Below are 18,321 nucleotides of genomic sequence, written 5' to 3' on the forward strand. Positions count from 1 at the left end.
GAGCTACCAGGCTCACTGTGGGCTGGCTGGCTATAAGAGCAGCGCTGGGCAAACCCTTAGGGAATTGCTCAGGATTTAGGAGCATTGTCTGATCTCTGTGTACCAGAACTCCACGGTAGAGGTGCCAGCAGATGGCACTCGGGAACACACAGAGGAGTCCCAGGGTGGCCGAGGCTGGACAGAAGTTTGTGCCCTGTGTTTTTTTCTGCGCAGCACTTCCGATGAGTCGCCCTCAAAACACATCCAGAAAGAAGGTTTCATGTCACACTGTTTTTCTAGATGGATATAGAGATATATTTAATTTCATAGCCTGAGAATAAAGACATTATTGCAGGCAGGATAGTAAGGGGAAAAAATGAAAAACAAATTCAGGTGGGGGCATGAATCTGGTAATTTCTGAGAGATTCCAAGACTTCAGTGTACAAGAGATGGAAAGAGATGGAAGCTGTATTAAGAATGTATTTCCTGCTTTAGTCCAATGTAGAAAGGAGACAGACTTCTGTTGGAGACAGACTTTTTTACAAGGGCAGGTAGCGATAGAACAAGGGGGAATGGCTTTAAACTGAAAGAGGAAAGATTTAGATTAGACATTAGGAAGAAATTCTTTACTGTGAGGGTGCTGAGGCGCTGGCACAGGGTGTCCAGAGAAGCTGTGGCTGCCCCATCCTCAGCAGTGTTCAAGGCCAGGCTGGACAGGGCTTGGAGCAACCAGGTCTAGAGGAAGGTGTCACTGCCAGTGGCAGGGGCGTTGGAACTGGATGACCTGAAGGTCCTTTCCAACCCAAACCATTCTATGATTCTGTGAAGGTGGGAAAGAGTGCAAACCTGGCTAGAGAGGGAAGAAAAATTTTCTAGGAAAGAAAAATCAGGAACATGTTGGATTTTCAAGTCAAAACCCATAATATTTAATTTTATTTTCCATGGAGGAAAGTCAGAAGCAGGGAAGGGCAAGTCAGAAACCTCCAAGTGGAACCAATCTTTGCTGGGGTAGAGGGAGGCAGCTAAAGCAAATCACCAGTGACACAGCTGGGACTGGACTATGGGCCTGCCATATCCACCCATTCTGCCTCTCATGCACCTCTCATTCAGCAGTTCTCCTCCATGGATCAAAACAATATGTCTGGTTATTAGTTCCTAGAGTTAGAAATGAGAGAATATGTACATTGTGCCTCCTACCAGGAAGGAGAGCTTCTTGTGCAGTCTTGCTTTCACAATCTACATTTTCCAACCATTTTCCTTTCTCCTAGGATGACCCCTCTCTTCTGCTTATTTCTTGAGCGTTTCATTCATTGCCTTTCACCTAAACTTTTACTGATTTTCTTCCTTTTACTCTCAAAACCAAGCAAAGAAAGAGGTAGACTTTTTTACTAGCTGAATTTTCTTGCTGGTGAACACAAGGCTGCAAACTCAGAGGGAAAAGTAAATTTCACAGATTTTAGTATCTCAACAAATGCCAGCTGCTGCTGACTGAAAGGAATTAAGATGTAAGAAACTCAGTGCTGTGAAGGAGGTTTTATTGGCATTCTGTCCCCACCAAATTCTCAGTGCTGGAAAATGATGATCTCTTGTGTCCATGGCGATACATGAGGGATTAATTTAGTCTTTCTTGCTACTTAATAATGTTGTGTGCAGTGGATGTTAGATGGCACAGATTGAAGTACACAGTTTTGTTGAGATATGGACTCTGAGATTCATGCAATTACCCATCTCAGAGGCATGGTCTCTGAGGTGGAGAGAGACCTGGAAGCAGACAGATCAATCAGTCAGGCACCAACCACACAGATGGCCTTGGAATACCATGAAGACAAGCTTTCCTCTGCATGCTATTGTCATATATGTGGCAAGAAGCCGTGTTCCCCAGCTACAGAAATCCATGCTTAAAGGATGAAGTCCTTCCCTGAGTAATCTGGAGTACTGGTCACCCTGCAATGACAACTGGAGGAAAGCAAACATCACTACTACATTCAAGAAGGGCAAGAAGGAGGATCCAAGGAGCTACAAGTTGGTCAACCTCCCCTTGACCCCTGGGAGGTGATGGAGCAGCTAATCCTGGAAACCATTTCTAGGCACATGAACGTATATCTTGGAGAATTTTTTTTAATGAAAAGATAAAAAGCTAGGTGCAATTAATGTGAGCTGTTTCAGCCAGCTGCCATAGGATCAGATTAAATTACACCCATGAAATTGTGGATTACATCTGCTGCAAGAGAAATCTGGGTTGACCAGCTCAGAAGTAGAAATCTGTACCCTGTACATTTATATTCAGTCACCCGAACTCTGTCTTAAGTCTTTGACTTAGGGGACCTATCAACCCAAGTAGGCAACGTCTGGAGATGCTTCTACAGGATGCTCTAGAAAAGAGAAATATAGCAAGACCCAACACAGTATCACTGAGTAGTAGTGAAGGTCTTGGTGTCCAAGTGCTTTATGTCAACATATGGAAGCTGCACTGTTGCCCTTATCCCAAGAGCAGAATTTTTGGTGCTGAAGTTGTCTGTGCTTTATGGGATGCTCTCAGCACAGAGCAGTGTTTGACATGGAAGGGGCTAGCAGTATTTATCTATTTGCTTGGCCAGTCTGGAGGCAGATATTTCTCTTGGAGGACTACATGAAAGAAGCCTCTGACTGGGAACAGGAGGAAGTGTTCTGAGCCTGGATCCCCTCTGGAGCAGGGGGTGATCCTTCCTTGCCTGCTTAGGGTTCAGAGAAGAGTCTGCCTTGGAATCACAACCAGGGACCTCAAAGCAGGTCCCGAGGGACAAGGACTTTGGACCCACAAACTTACTAAAACTCAAAATGGTTTTTCATAGTATCTGACTCTGCAATTTTCCATGTACCAATTAGCGGAGGAAGCCTTTTTTTTCCCTGTGGGTTGCAGATGTCAGATCACTTAAATGCTTTAACGGAGCTTCAGACATTAATTAAGTACTTCAAGCTAAGGAGTTGGCGGGGGGGGGAAGATTTTAAAGTGAAGTGAAAGATTCAGAGGTGACAAGCTGCCAGGGAAATACAAGTGATGTCAGGATGAGACTCCCTGAAGTACCAGAAGCATTTGCAAGTCAGTGAGGAAGGTTTATACTGGGAACTCTCCTTGTCTCTTAGGTCCATGGGAACATATTGCAATGTGAATCCTGATGTGCTTGTTCTCAGAGCCTATGATTTAGAGGAAGTCTGCCTTGGTCATTGGGCTTGTTCCGCACAGGACTGGATGAAAAAGTATGAAGGTGAAAAACAGGGGTGAGCATATTGTCGGTATTTAGTGGAGTTTTACTGAGAGAGAAATCACTTTTACATGCTCTGAAATAGAATCTAAACAAGACCTGGAAAAATGCTGTGCTTGGGATGACTTGGGGAAGTTGCCGAGATTCCTTGGCATATTTCCATGCTGTTGAACAAATTATTTCCAAGTCTACCTTTACAGCTTTGCAGGTTCATGATGGTGAAGAAATTGGTGAGAAAATGCTGTGGTCTGGGAGACTTTTCAATGCATTCTCTTTCTAAGTGTATTATCTTTGTCCTCTGCATCTGAGAATAACTCCAATGCCATGTTTCCTGGGTACATGAGACCTACAGGCAACTCCAGCTGTGGGGTCTGATTCTTCTCCAGCAGTGAACACCAAATAGCAGTCCTAGTCCTTTTGCTGGTTGACAAGGGTTCCCAATGCTGCTCTGGGAAGTGAACAGCCCAGTAAGTGGTGTGATGGGTTCTTCACCCTAGGAATGAGCCTTCAAAGTCAGTGTTGCTGGCAAGTTGTTGTACATCCTCTCTGTCTGAAGAACAGCACTTCATGGAAATGCTTTCAGATTTTGGCTTTCATATTCAGTAAAGGCAAACCCATTAACATCAGGTTCTGTAACATCAAGTGACATTACAAATCCACCTGAAGCATTACTTAATACCATAATCCCTGTAAATAGGACAATCATTACTCAAATGTCCTTTTCATCTGACAAAAGCACTCTGATTCCCAGAAAAATGTTCTTATCCTAGATACTGTGATATCTCCCAATTCTCAGTTGAATGCATTTGTCTTTCACATATGTAAATAATTACTTACTCTGTTACACCACTGAACAGGCAAAGATAACAAAGAGAACCCTAGGACCTTGTCATACAAGTCACATTAATTTATTGCCAGATTAGGTAAAGCACAATAACAAAAAATGTATCTATGTGGGGTACATCCCTTCTCACTCAGGACTTCACTGGTCAAGCCTCTGACCACAGGATGAGGGTAATCCCTATAACATGCTTGATGGTCCCTCAATCTTCAGATCCCAGTCTCTCTCTTTATTGTGTTTGCCTTTCAATTTAAAATATTATTAACATCCAGTTGGTTGATTTAAATGCCTTGATATGAATGAATCCTAAATGAAGTCAAATGAAGTGATTTCTATCTAGCATTTAGGTCCTTTACTGAGAAATTTTACATCTGTGATGATTTGTCCATTGTTATTTGCGGTATCACATCTATTATCTTACTTTGTCTCACATGTATTTTCTTATGGTATCCCAGCAACAGCAATCAGGGGTCTGACTGAATTTACATCATTTTCTATATGTATGGGGAGATCAAAACCGACAGTAATGCAAAGTAATATGTCACCTGCTCACTTAAACTACATGGAGTCTGCATGCACAAAATGCATTATTTTAGCTATATTCAAGCCCATAGAAGTGGTGTTTTTTATGAACCAAACAAGAGATTGTTTTATGACTGAGCAATCAGGCAAAAGGAAAAACTCAGATTTTATTTTCAGCTACAAAAGAGAAAGAAACGGGATTTATACCTCAGCCTTCCCCAACTGAAGTGCTGTCATCACAGGGTTATTGCTCCATTTAGTGAGTGATGGTACACAAACAACTTCTTCCACCATTTTCTATGAAAAAGGATAGTCCTGACTGAAGCATTAGCTCCAGGGAAAGTTCTATAGAAAAAGGTGTATTTAACCTGTCTCCTCCTCCCTGTTACTTGCCCTGCTGTGGCTTAGGGACTGCGTCATTCTTATTTACTTCTCTGGCATTTGTGTAATGCGATTTATGCATCACACTGAGAGTTTAGGTGTTGAGTTCAGGACTAGAGCTTCAGAGATGGGGTTAAGTGGCTTGAGTCCTGGTGCTGGGGTGCTGCATGATGCCAGTTTCCTTCATGGACCTTGCTCACTCATCTTTAAGACTCTTCCATCGTGGGTCACTCCCAGGTGTTGTTGATGTAGTGTTCCATTTTTTCCTCAAAAATACTTTGTGTCTAACCCTCTAAACCTGAATTGATATGTAGCTATAGCCTTTTAATATCCACTTCAAGTTTCCTTCTAGAAAACATAGCATCCATTTTACAAACAGTACATTAATATCTTCCACTAGTAGAAAGCAGTTTATCTTACAAATTTCCCCTCTTCCAGCCTCTGGAATATTTTCATGCTGCATTGACACAGATAAAGAAACTGCAGTGCTCTCTAGAAAACATGGGAAAATATTAATGTTATTAAACAAAAGAATGCATTCAAATAGAAATAAGTGGTTCGAAAAAGCTTTACTGTCTGTGGTTAGTCAAGGCACAGCCTCACACTCTGGAGTGCTGGGGTAGTTCTACCGGCTTTATAACTGATTTACTTTGGGTTGAGTTATGTTACAGAACGAAAAATAACCAAGTGGAACTTTTAATGGATTCAACAATCTTCAATTAACCAATTTCTGATCTAGAATTACTCTTAACTGAGTCCTTAATTTCTTTTTATTCACCATTTTTTGGTTGGCTGAATCATTGCCTTTTACTGCACCAGAAGAGGGTTCATGAAATGATTTATAATAATAATCAATTTTCTGCCTAGGCTGTCACAAATAATCCAACAGAAGCGTGAGGCTGAGTTTGTGTTGGAGACAATTTTGTGTACATTTGGTGTCTGTTCCACAAAGTCAATTAATAACTTAATTTAATAATTCTGAAGTCAGGATAAGACACAGAATTTAGATGACATGTAAATAAGCTACATATCTGCTCTTTTTTTTTTTTTTGTGGTGTCCATGGTCTCTCTGAATCCTTACAGGAGCTTACTTCTTGCTATATTTTGTGCTCAGATTCTGCATCTAATACTCCATAAGGTCATTCTGCATATAATGATACCTTGAAATAAAAAAGATTGAAAAGTGCCCTCATACAGTAAGGCATCTTCTACAATTCAGTTATTTTCCACATCTGCTCTTATTCTCCTAAGCTTCCCATGTACCTTTCAATGGAAAATTTTAAGAACAGCTTTATAAATCCACTGAGATTAACGATGGAGAAAATGAAGAGTTTTCTTTGACCATTTCCTTCTTTCTCCCAGGCTGGCTGCAGTATATGCCTACAAAACACAGACAACAGAGTAAGTGACTGAACCTCCCTGACTTCACTACCTTTCAGCCAAGCATATCGGCTCGGCATATCACACCAGGCTAATTGTTAAGGTGACTTTTGCAATTAGCCCACAAGGCCCAAGGTTTCTTTGCTGCCTTGTTCACCATGGATGATGTCTCAGCTAGGACACTTAGGTCAATTCAGAGGCTGTGATGCAGAAACATTAAAAAGGTCTTGAAATTCACATGGAGTTCCTAGGAGGGATAAAAGAGTAATCCTCATTTCCATCCCATGACAGAAGTAATCAAAGAAACTTGGAAGAAGGTACAGATTAGGGAGCAGAAAATACTTTCTATGAGATCAGTAGATGAGGAATGACCTACTTGCCTGTCTTGAAGGCAGGATCCTTCTAGTCCTATAATTTGCCTTACAATCATGTCTCCCATCACTTGTAATTTTGCTCAGTTATAACTGTTTGAGCTGATATTTCCCAGTGCAGGAAATCTCCTTAGACCCGAGGCTTAGTGAAGCTTTCAGCCCAAGCAGCGATAAAGTTTCAGTTTCCATTGCTGACTTGGACTAGAAGGATTTCATTTGGGAAAACTGCAGTCTTTGCTGTTCTCAATCCAAACCTGTTTTTGCACATATGTACATATCCAATAGAGACATTTTATTTTGTAGTTATCAATCAGAAAGGCTACGTTCTACATTCAGGGAACTGAGCTCAGCCCCTAATAGCTCTTGAAATAAGTGATGTTTGATGGAGAAGTTCCTTCTATTGCTGCTTTTCACAGTATGTGGAAACTTCACAAGATGCCTTTAATGTTTCACATGCAGCTTTTTTACCTGTGTAAGGTAAATGAAAAAGTAATGCAAGTGTGGCTGCCACTCCAGGAATTGGTACAGGACCTATCTCAACCCCTTATCTCTGCTAACTTTAAATGCTGTCCTTGAATTTGGAAACTGAGATGAAGCACAAGCCTTTCCCATCTATTTGACGTCAGTTTGCCAGGGTCACTAGATCAGCTGCTTTTGTTGCTGCAGTGCTGCACAAAGCTCCTGCACCTTCAACTGCATCCTGACGATGCTTTCAGAGGAAAAGGGCCATTCAGATCCTACTACCCTTTCTGACCATGCCATTCATGGAACCAGCATCCAACTTCTTGGCTGGTTTCATAGTGCAATGAGGGTTTTGGTTTTTTATTTTCAATCAAACACCTATTTGCAGCACAGTTTAATTCTTCAGCTGGTTAGCTTTAACAATAGTAATTAGTCAATAGGAAGAGCATACTTGATTTCTGAAGTCTCTGCATGATTTTCCTGCTGATTACTTAAGAACAGCAATGATGTCTTGAGCTCTAGGCAGGAGTACAAGCAATGTCTGTATCAGAACAGTTTTGAAAAGGCAGCAAGGATATCATCATTTGAAGAAAAATAAACAGATATCATATATTTTCTTAAAGAGGTTGATGGATAAATGCCATGATGGCAGGGAGTTGGAACTAGATGATCTTAAGGTTCTTTCCAACCCTAACTATGATATGATATGATATGATATGATATGATATGATATGATATGATATGATTGATATGATATGATACAATAGCAGGATAATGGTATTTTCACTTGGTCAAATATGGAGGTGAGGTAGTTCCTCCTTTCTTCATGATTGTCTCAGATATGGTCATGCCCCAGCACTGGCTGAGATGAGGCAATGCAGTCCATGTGAGGAGACAAACATACCTGCTGGGGCAGCCTTGCTGAGGCAGAAAAGATCCAAGTGGTTTTGGTGACTGCTTTGCATAAAACTTTCCATTCCGTCAGACAGACAAGTGAGGTATGTGACAAGAACAGACAGAGAGAGAAAGGTGCCTGGGGCTGGAAGCTGCTGGAGAGGGACTTCTCACTGCGAGGTGGGAAAACTGCCTAATGAACCTCTTTTCAAGATCAGCAGCAGTGCTGCCTGTGCACATCTCTGATTCACTTTGCTGCTGCTGAACAGTCCTCTTACTCCTCCAAGACTCCTAACACCAGGCAAGCCAGGGATGGCAACGTGACAGGTTTATTTCAGCCAAACCAAAGGATAGGTAGCTGCATTTCAAACAAAGATTGCAGAAAGAGAAGGCAGAATAAAAAGATTACTGAAGAGAGAGGCAGAATAAAGGAATCCAAACTCAGATCCTACCTGTTCAGAAACATCCATCCCTGGTAGTCTCTGAGATGCCCTAAAGCTTGTTTCAGGCAGGAGAGCAGAAAGGAGTTCAAGCACCACCACTCGAAGCCCTGCATGTTGCTATTCAGTGCTATTCAGAACCCTAGAGGAGTTCGACCACTGAGACCTTAGCCCTGACCAAACACCTTCCCCATCCCTCCCAGGGCAGCTGTGGCTGAGCTTTCTCTTGCTCCCTTTACCTGTGATGTGCCTCCTTTGCCAGGTGTAATTGAATTCCACCTATTTGTTCTCTCCTGTTAACAGGATGGCAGCCTTGGTGGTTTGGACTGTTGTTGCGTGAGACCCTCTGCTCTAGTGCCTTCCTCTGGGATGTCTTCTGGAGACAGGCTTAGAGCTGTAACATGCAAATGTAATAGGAGTTACCTTGTCTTCCCAGGTGTTCCCTCAGTTCTAGAGTCTTCTTTGGCTGGGACTTTTCTTCTGGTGTAATGACACATTGTAAGATGCATTTATTGTACATACACTGTAGGCAGCTCATGGTACTACTGAGCTTCATCTGTCCACGGTGGCCAGGAGATACATCAGTAATGCAGAGGATGGAGTTGTCCAAACTGCCCACATTCCTCTCACAGAGGGCTCGCTGGGAAGTCAGTATTTATTTATTTACTGTGCCATGGGGTATGGGGGAAGCAGCTGAAGGGTTTTTTACCATTACCAGGGAGCAAAACCTTTTCCTTTATTTAAGTAGCTATGAAGGGCTCCATTGGCACATTCTGAGTGCCTCAAATTGTTTAAAGAGTTTTATCACCTCTCTGACAAAATGTCCCTTTTACAGATAGAGACAGAAGTTGTGAGGATAAGTTATAAGGAGGCCAGCAGCAACCTGAGCTGCATTGGAAGAGCTTTGCCAACAGGTAGAAAGAGGTGATCCTCCCTCAGCATGGGTGACTCTTCTGGGTGCTGTGCCCAGAGACAGGCTCCCAGTACAAGACAGACAGGGACATACTGAAGCATATCCACTAAAGTGCCATGAAGATGATTAAGGGACTGAAGCATCTCTCTGGAAATGGAACTGTCCAGCTTAGAGAAGACAAGGCTTTGGGGATCTTATTGATATGTATAAAAACTTGATGGAGACAGAATAAACAAGACAGAGCCAGGATCTTTCAGTGGCACCCAGTAACAGGACAAGACACAAAGGACATACAAGAATCATTTCTTCGTTTTACAAGGTCTCCCAGTTCCATGAACAGCACAGGGACTATTTGCTTCTGCATCCCCATAAGAATAAATATGCTAAAATAGACATCTCAAATCAAGGGCCAAGTACCTGCTGAGAAAACACAAGGTGAGGAAAAGCCTCAGTGTGACCATAAGAGGTCCTAAGAAGGGAGATGTTAATCACAGTTTAAATTCTGCTTCAAAGGGACCACAAACAGCTGCTTAATGAGGGTACATAGAGCCTACTGTGAACACAGCGAGAGATGTGAGCAGGCAGGACATTGAGGTTCCTCCACACTTGGTCATTCTTCTTTTGCCTGGGAGCAACCCATCCCTCTGCAGCAATTATGGAAGGCTCCTTCTCTAGAAAACTCTGTCCCACCGGCAAATTTCTCATTTTCTTCAACAAATAGCTCACAAAAAGTGGATTTCCACACAGTGATCTATGTTCCCTGAAATCCTGTCTCCATCCCTTTTGCCCACATCAGGCGGGCAACTCAGTGGGAATACCCTTTCCCAGCTTTACAATCTCTCAACCCTTAAACAATCTCACAGGCACAAAGGTAACCATATAGGCTTGATTTGTTATTCAGTCTGATTCCACCAAGGTTAAAGCAGCCACTTCCATTCCCAGTAGCCAAACAGGGACACTCAGCACAACCCACCATCCCAGCTATGTCTTCTTCAGAGTGGATATGAGTCTTGTCTGAAGACAATATGGTGGGTTATGGGAAGACGTTATTTGAATAGATGTGACATTCAAGCAGTAGCAAAGTATACTGTGGATATTCCTGTTAAGGTATACTGTTATATAAAGACTTCAAAACATCTTCCTAAAATCCAAACTCTTCCTAGTTGTTCTCTCAAAAAATGAAACTTTTGTAAGTTTCCTTAGAAACTTACAAAACTTCTGGCAAACATGAACCTGCTAATTAAAATTCATGCCTTATTGTATACCAAAAATGAGTGGCTCTGTAGCATTATTGCTTTTACAGTACATGATTTCCTTCTCCCTGATAACGTCTCCACATTTTCTAAACTATCTTGCCTTCTCTTTCCTCAGGCAATATTTACCTCAGCACCTTTCTCTCCATCCTATTATTATCTTTCCACTTGAGAGGTAACAACCACATTTCCTTCAGTGATGGTCTGATACAAAGTTCTTCAAACTACAACAACTTTGCTGTTATGTGCTTGTGAAGCTTCCTGCTACCTGGACTTGTACAATGCATTTGATACTGTCCTGCACAATATCCTTGTCTTTAACCCAGAGGGGCATGGATTTGGCAGATGAACCACTCAGTGGATAAGGAACTGGCTGAATGGTCTTAGATACCTTGTCTTGACTTGATAATTTTTATATTCTTTAAAGAAATACTTACATGGGGATTTACTTTAGGATGTCAAAAAGACTGAGCTCAGTGCTGCAGTTCGCAGAGTAGGGAGTGATGCACTTGCATCACCAACATCCTCATTAGGCCAAGTGAATTTAGAGTCTCTGCAGCATGGTAACTGCACTGGCGTAACAGATTTTCTGCATTGGCATAACAGCCTTTCTGCTTAAGGACTTAAAAAATGTAACTTCATATAAGTGTGAATTGTACAAACAGGAAATGAGGAAAAAGGAACAGATGGCAATACTCCAGGTAGGTGTCTCAAATTTTGCCCTTCAATGCTTTACCAGTTGGGCAATGGCAAGCCAATATATAAACTTCCAGGGGTTCACGATTAGATGAGTGACTTCTGGCATGAGTCTGCTACATTTTGGTCAACTGTAAGAGGTGAACAGTGAAAGCACAGCACAGATTTTGGATGAAAATTGTCATCCCAATAAAAGTATAGTGAAAAAGGTAGATGTAGTTGAAAATCACAAATGACTTGCTAGAATCTTCTCCACCTCATTCATTTTATTCATACTCTCTATTCTACTCATCTTCAAATTGTTACCCCTTCTTTTGCCGCAGCTGAGAAATTATTTAATCGGACTCCTTTCCACCTTTTGCAATAAAAGGACTGAAACAAGCAAAATAGGAAAGGCAGAAGTTCGGTCTATTGGCCCAGCGTTGCTCTACGGTACTCTTTGGTTGCTACCCCAGCACCGTCTCATGGTTGGTTGGTTGCTAGGTCTGTTTGAAACAGCTTGTTCTAGGTTCCTGGTGCAAAGCAATCTGAATTCAGATCTCTCTCCACCTTCACTCCAAAGTGTCCTATGTGTGCTGTGTGTTCCTTTTCTCCTGGATTATAATGCTCTTGACTAGGAAGATTCAATTCTGAAGCCACTGACTGCTAAAAATGCTTGTGTCCCATCTCAGTATGACCCTTAAGGTGTTACTTGCAGCAATAGCTCATATCCAGGCTGGTGAGGTCCTCACATCAGGTGATTCAGTGAGGGGTGGTGGGGTGAGTGCAAGCAGCTGACTGGTCTGCTTCTGCTCTGCCTCAGTGCCTGTGCCACCATACCCATGTGTATGTGGCATCTGATGCTGATCCTGTCTCGATGTCTCTGTGTGATGTTCCTACATGCCACCCGCTGCTTCAGAACTGCATCCAGTGATCCTTGATTGGGAAAATGGATCTCCAGAGCTGCAGTCAGACTGCAAGAGTTTAGAGAAGCTTTTTTTGCAGAGACATTTGTTGTTTATGGTTTTTTTTCCCCAGTCCTCATCTTGAGTCCTGCACAACAGAAGACTGAACACATGAAATCCTGAAGCTACTAGCACTTTTTTATAATGGAGTATTTCATCACAGTGGTTAATTCTTTACTGTGTGCTTAATTTCCTCTAAAATGCAAAATCATCAGAAGCACGAATTTGATGAGAAGCAATGGGCCTCTTTTCCAAAGCCTTCAGCAGCAAAATCACTTACTCACAATTTGTTGACTGTATGAAGTTTAGCAATCTTAAGCCCTGCACACATCAGAAACGAAACTCCCACCGTATTTGGTGAGAGCAGAACTGCTTCCCATTTGATGCTTTGCTACACCAGGGGTTGAACACTGGCAGAGCCATTTCAGTTTAATGTTTAAACTATGCTGGGGATGGTTGACCACACAAACCATATTGTCTGATTGGTAATGAGCTGAGCATGAATGCTCTGGCATACCAGTGTTTCAGGAGCTCTGCTCTGGTGGTGAGTCTCACCATGAGAGCTTTGCAAGATGTGAGCAGGATGCACACCAGCTGCTCACAACTCAGTGGGTGACTCACAACTCACACGCACACCATTTGGAGCCACAGTGAGTTTGCCTTCCTTTCAGTGAGGTATGTGGTAATGACTAAAACCAACCCGCAAGGCTTACTGTGTAAAAAAGACCTTATGACCCTCAGATGGGTTTTTTGGGATTGAAAATGGAGATCATGATCATACATATTCATAAGTCAAGAGCCTGCTGAAAGCTCAGAGTTAATGTAATCATAAGCAGTGCAACCAAAATGCTGTCACGTACGAAGTACTTGCAAGCTGCCTCAAGGTTAAAATAATGTTTTTCACTGACAAATTTGCTTTGCCCCCTCAAAAGCACTGACAAAACAATACTGCCTGTGCTTCTGAGACAGGGATCCTCATTTGCTTAACTCCAAGAGAAACTGCCACTGGTTTTGAACTGCAGGCTGTAAGAAATGTGAGCAAAGACCTCCAAAAGTACTGAAATGCCATCAGACCCAGAGAGCTGAGGTGAGATCAGGTCATGTAGGGGTGGGCTGCTGCTGTCAGACACTGATCCTGACCAGCACCGAGGAGCCTCAGCAGTGTTTGAGCCTGCCCACATCCCACAGGGCACCTTGGTAAGGTGCCTTACCAGCTGGTAAGCCTGCTCCTGCCATGCTCAAGCTGCTCTGAAACCTGGAGGTAGCAGGACCAGCTGTGAAATTTGGAACTGGTTCTTTCTTGGTGCTCCTGCTGTAGGTTGGGATGCACAGGAGCTGGGTTCCAGCACTGTGTCTGATCTGTGCTGCCAAACCCTCTTCTAGAATGCACTTTCTGTAGCTCATTTTCACTCATTTCCAGGCAGGCTGCATGTTTCCCAGTCCCAAGGACTGCAGAGATGTTTTTATCCTTTAATTTACAGCCAGTTACCTAAGAAAGTCAGTAATACAGGCTCAGTAAACAACACACAAGGATGAGCTCAGTTAAACCAGCTGTGCATCTACTTTTCATTGCTGCTGGAAGATAAGCTTGCTTCACTGGTATTCAGAATGAAAGAACCTGTGAGGTTGCTTTCTTCCAAAGAGAGGATTACTTGTCTGCTCTTGCAGTACTGGCAACTGGTGGCATGGTGGGAAAAAGAACAGGGGGTTTAGCTGAGCACTTGGCAATAGGGAATGTTTAATTTTAGCAGTGAATGAAAGCTGATTGGGAAATCTTGTTGTCTCGTGATTAGGGACTGCAGGGAAAGCCTTGTGCCCATGAAGCATGCAGAAGAGAGGTCTGAAAGAGAGTGGCCCAAAGGTACTTTACAGGTAGGATTTCTATTGCACACCCTGTTCGACCTTCAGCCCTATTGGATGGGATCAATTAACAAAGCAAGGCATGATCCACAGGGCTTCTTAAATTACAGCTTTTCCAAGACCAGACTCAGCTAATGAACTGATATTTCTCTCCCATGCAGACTGTCTGGGAGGTCCTTGGCATGTTCTCAGTGCCTCACCTTCCTCACAGGAGGAGCAAAATGGATGGGAATAAATTCAGTCAAACCCATCACCTTTTGAGACTGAAAGGTGTCAGTGTTTAGTTTTGTGTGCCGCAAGATAATTGTTTTGCCATGAATAAATTATCATATTTGAATACTAACCAAGTGAAACAACCTTTCAGGCAGAAGCCAGACCTTTTTTTATTGTGTTCCTAAAAATAGGTCTTGTGCCTGGCATAAGCAGTGGAGTTTCTGGGGGCTGACACATGCTCAAATCCCACAGGGAATTCGGTCAGCACCCCAGTGACTACAGATGCAAGTGATTTACAGGTGCAGCTTCCCTTTTTGGGTCCAATGGGAAGAACACTTTGGATAACCTAACACCTGCTGGGAAGTAATTTGCCTGATGTAGTAAAAAATGGCTTTGGCAAGGGCATGTTCAGCTGCTCAAGGTCTCGCAGTCTGGAGCGTATTCGTGATGCAAGCCCCCAAGGATTGATGCAAGAACTCAGCCTGGACCATGCCCCTCATACAGCCCTGTGCACAGCTCTGCCACTGTCCCTGCCAGCTGGTTTCCATGGCTCGTGGTCCAACTTCATACAGCAACCCCAAATTTTCATCATCCCGTGTTTCCCTGTCCATAAGTCCGTCTAACTTCTCAAACCACTGAATGTGAATGGAAGCACCAAAGCCAATCTATAAAATTTCAGGCCCCAAATTAGAGGTGATTTGGGGAAAGTGAAGTCTTGGAAATAAAGATGGTTTGGCTCTTAACCCATGGTGCGGAAAGGGCTCTACAGCCACAGGAATCTTTGATGGCTGTAATGAGATTTGTGCTACAAATGTAGTTGTTCCCAAACTTTTTCAGCTGCCTGCACAATCTTTGGTTTTACGAACCAAAAGGCCCTGACCAAAACGTGTGGAGTCAGTAAAAAGGGTTCAGCCTTTACATCTTTCCTCCCACATCACAGATGTTATGGGGGGATGAAATGCTGACAAAGCATTCCAGCTAAACTTTTCAGGATGAAAAACCTTTCATGTCCAAAACTCCAACAACTGGATGACCTAATAAGTTGCTATTTCTTGAGCACATGTGTTGGCCCCTCACTGAAAAGGTCTGTCCTGGTGGGCAGTGAACATTATTAGTGAGAGATGTTGACCCAGGATCACATGAACAGCACTGGAGAAGGCAGATATTCCACTCTGTCAAGGGTATACCATGCTCCCGGGAGGAAAAATCACAGTACCTGGCTTTGAAACCCGTTCTCCATATTGCCATTCTTTACACATCCAGGCCATTAGTGCCCCTCACAAATGGATACTCCAGCTCCTTGTGCCAAGAACAGGAAGTCCTGGTCCTCAAAATCCACCCATACTCTCAGAGCCATAAGCAAGCTCTCTTTCTGATCACAGCTGCTAATGAGACATCTGCATGAGCTGCACTCCACCAGGAATCAGTCAAAACAGAGCCTGGAAATGAAAACCATTTCAAATTTAATATATTGAAGAAGCAGAACAGCATGGCTCCTGCTAATCCTCTGATTAACAGGTTTCTCTTATTATTATTCTTTGCTTAATAGGTTGACTTTCCTGTATGGTATTCAATCCAGTTGTGTTCCAAGGCTCTAAAACAGCCTTTGAAGCTGCTATTGTGTTGCACTTTTACACAAGCTGTGTGCATCCATCTGTGCTGTTGGGTACCAGCTCTGGACAGCCATCGGTGGAAGGCAGAGCTGCTCTCTTCGGTGAAGCTATGCACACACCAAGAGCCAAGAACATAAAGGTGGTGTCAAAAGGCCACAGGTGTTTGAGCAGTGCTTTGCTTAGTGTTTCAGTGAGGTTTTATTGCAATGGCTAATTAAAAGTTCATCACATGAACCAAACACAGCCAAGGTTTATTCGCTGTACATCCATATAGACAGGCCAATGCTTTGTCAGTATATCAGGATTATGTGCTTGCTTCTGGAGTGGATTCACTACGGCTTATCTGTCAGGGAAAAGAAACATCACTGAAAAATAAGTAAACAAAAAATAAATCCTTGCCTCTTCTGACAGCATCTCTCATGCCAACAGCCTTTGGAGTTGCTTTTGCACTTGGCTCTTTTTCTTATGTTTTCCTGATATCTGGCACGTAAGTTGCAGGGCAGATCTGCAAGCCTCAGCATGCTCTGGGCACGACAAACCTATCTGGATTTCCTTGTGCCTGAAATCTGTCCCTTAGCCCAGCGGGGGCTTGCAGCTGTAACCACTGCTCATGGGTGCATGGTGCTTTGATGGAGGATGGAGGTTTGAGAGGCAGGGCTTCTGAGCAAGGTAGCTGGACCAGCTGTCGTCACATTGGCTGCAGGTAGCAGAAGTGGGTTAAGGAATCAGTCTGAGGTATGGTACTACAGGGTGTCCAACTGCCCTGGTTCAGGGACTGAGCACGTACAGAGATGCTTCTGGTTGAGAACTGCAGAGAGTAACAAAGAACTAGAGTAAAAGGAAACCACTGGAGAAAGATGATGGCAGTATATATATACTGTTCAAGCTTGCCACCTAGCAATGTAGATACCTGAAGAGTTCTTGGTCTGCATTTTTAATATATTATTATACATATTACATTATTTCCCAGTCTCAAATGACTCTCAGTTTTGCCTATCAATGGATGCCAGATTTCTGTACTTGCCTTTCTTAAAAGACATTTGGAGAAGTAGTCTTATAACACCTGCAGATACCACCTGCAGGTCTGCCATGAACAGCTAGGGAAAATGCAGGATGGGGCTGGATATGGAAAACTGGATATGGTTTCCCTTCCCTTCGCTGGCCTCCCTTTTATTGCATCTTCTGGATCAGATTTTGCTTGCAATGGAATTGCTGCTTTCCACCTTGCACATTGGCAGGAGCCAGCTGCTTGCAGAAGGAGTACTAGGCACCAGTGCAGTAAAAGGGGGAGGCGCTGCTGGTAACAGTGTCCTCCTGTGCTGGCAGGTCTAACACAGCCCTTCTGAGGAGCTGAAATACGGCAACAAGTTCTGTGCTGTGATGAGCAGGTAACTCTGAAAGAGCATGGTGCTGGAATTAGTTCATTAGTTAGCTGTCAGTGTCATCAGAGAGAGTTCAGCCAGAGCCACTCCTCAGTCGGCAGGAGACAGGGAACTACTACAGATCTTTCCAGATTGCTCTTAATGAAGATGGCCCCTGTCACTCCCATGGAGTACTGGGGCCCTGGCAGAGGCATCCAGGAAGCAGATGCATAGTTCCTGCTAATTAATGTAGCCCTGATGAGTCTCCATAGCTGCTTGCAGAAGTGATTAAAAGAGACACAGCCTGGAAGATTTTTGTAAATTATCCTTTCTCCATTGGAAATCCATGAAAAGTTGTTCTCTGCTTTTGAGACTTCACTGGGAAGTGGGAGGGAGAGGTGGTTGTCATACACCAAATGTCTGGGAGCCTGGAACCAGATCTTGGGTTGAGCTTTTCCCCAGTCACAAATAGCTGATAAAAAATGTATAAATTAGTCTGGAAAGAGACAGCACTCTGTACTTTGGAGCTGAAGGCAAATGGGCTCTTAAATCCATAAATACCTTTTGGACTTCACAGCTGGCATACAGAACATGAGGAGCTGCTTCTGGCAATCAAAAGCCATTTCTGTAACTGATGTCTGAAGCTATGATCACGTGAACATCAACCATAGTGCCTTCAACCTTTCCTGAGTAGGAAAAAAATTCTCTTTACAGGTAAAGTCTGTAAAGAGATTCTTTGTCCAGAATCCTAACTTGCAAAATTTGGGGAAAAACCGAACCAAACCAAAGCAAACCCCGAAACTAAACAAAAAATACCCAACTCCCCAAATCCAGGAGAGGCTGTTTCTTATTGGACGTTAAAACACAAAGAATTAAGTCTTCCAAGGGGCACAGAGCTGTTGAATTTGTTGCCTCAGAAGAATGATAGCTTCAGGACAAGCATGTATACACTGTGT

This window comes from Pezoporus occidentalis, unplaced genomic scaffold (assembly GCF_034315485.1).
Source record: "Pezoporus occidentalis ecotype Australia unplaced genomic scaffold, CSIRO_AGI_Poc_V1 ctg3, whole genome shotgun sequence".
Taxonomy (NCBI): domain Eukaryota; kingdom Metazoa; phylum Chordata; class Aves; order Psittaciformes; family Psittacidae; genus Pezoporus; species Pezoporus occidentalis.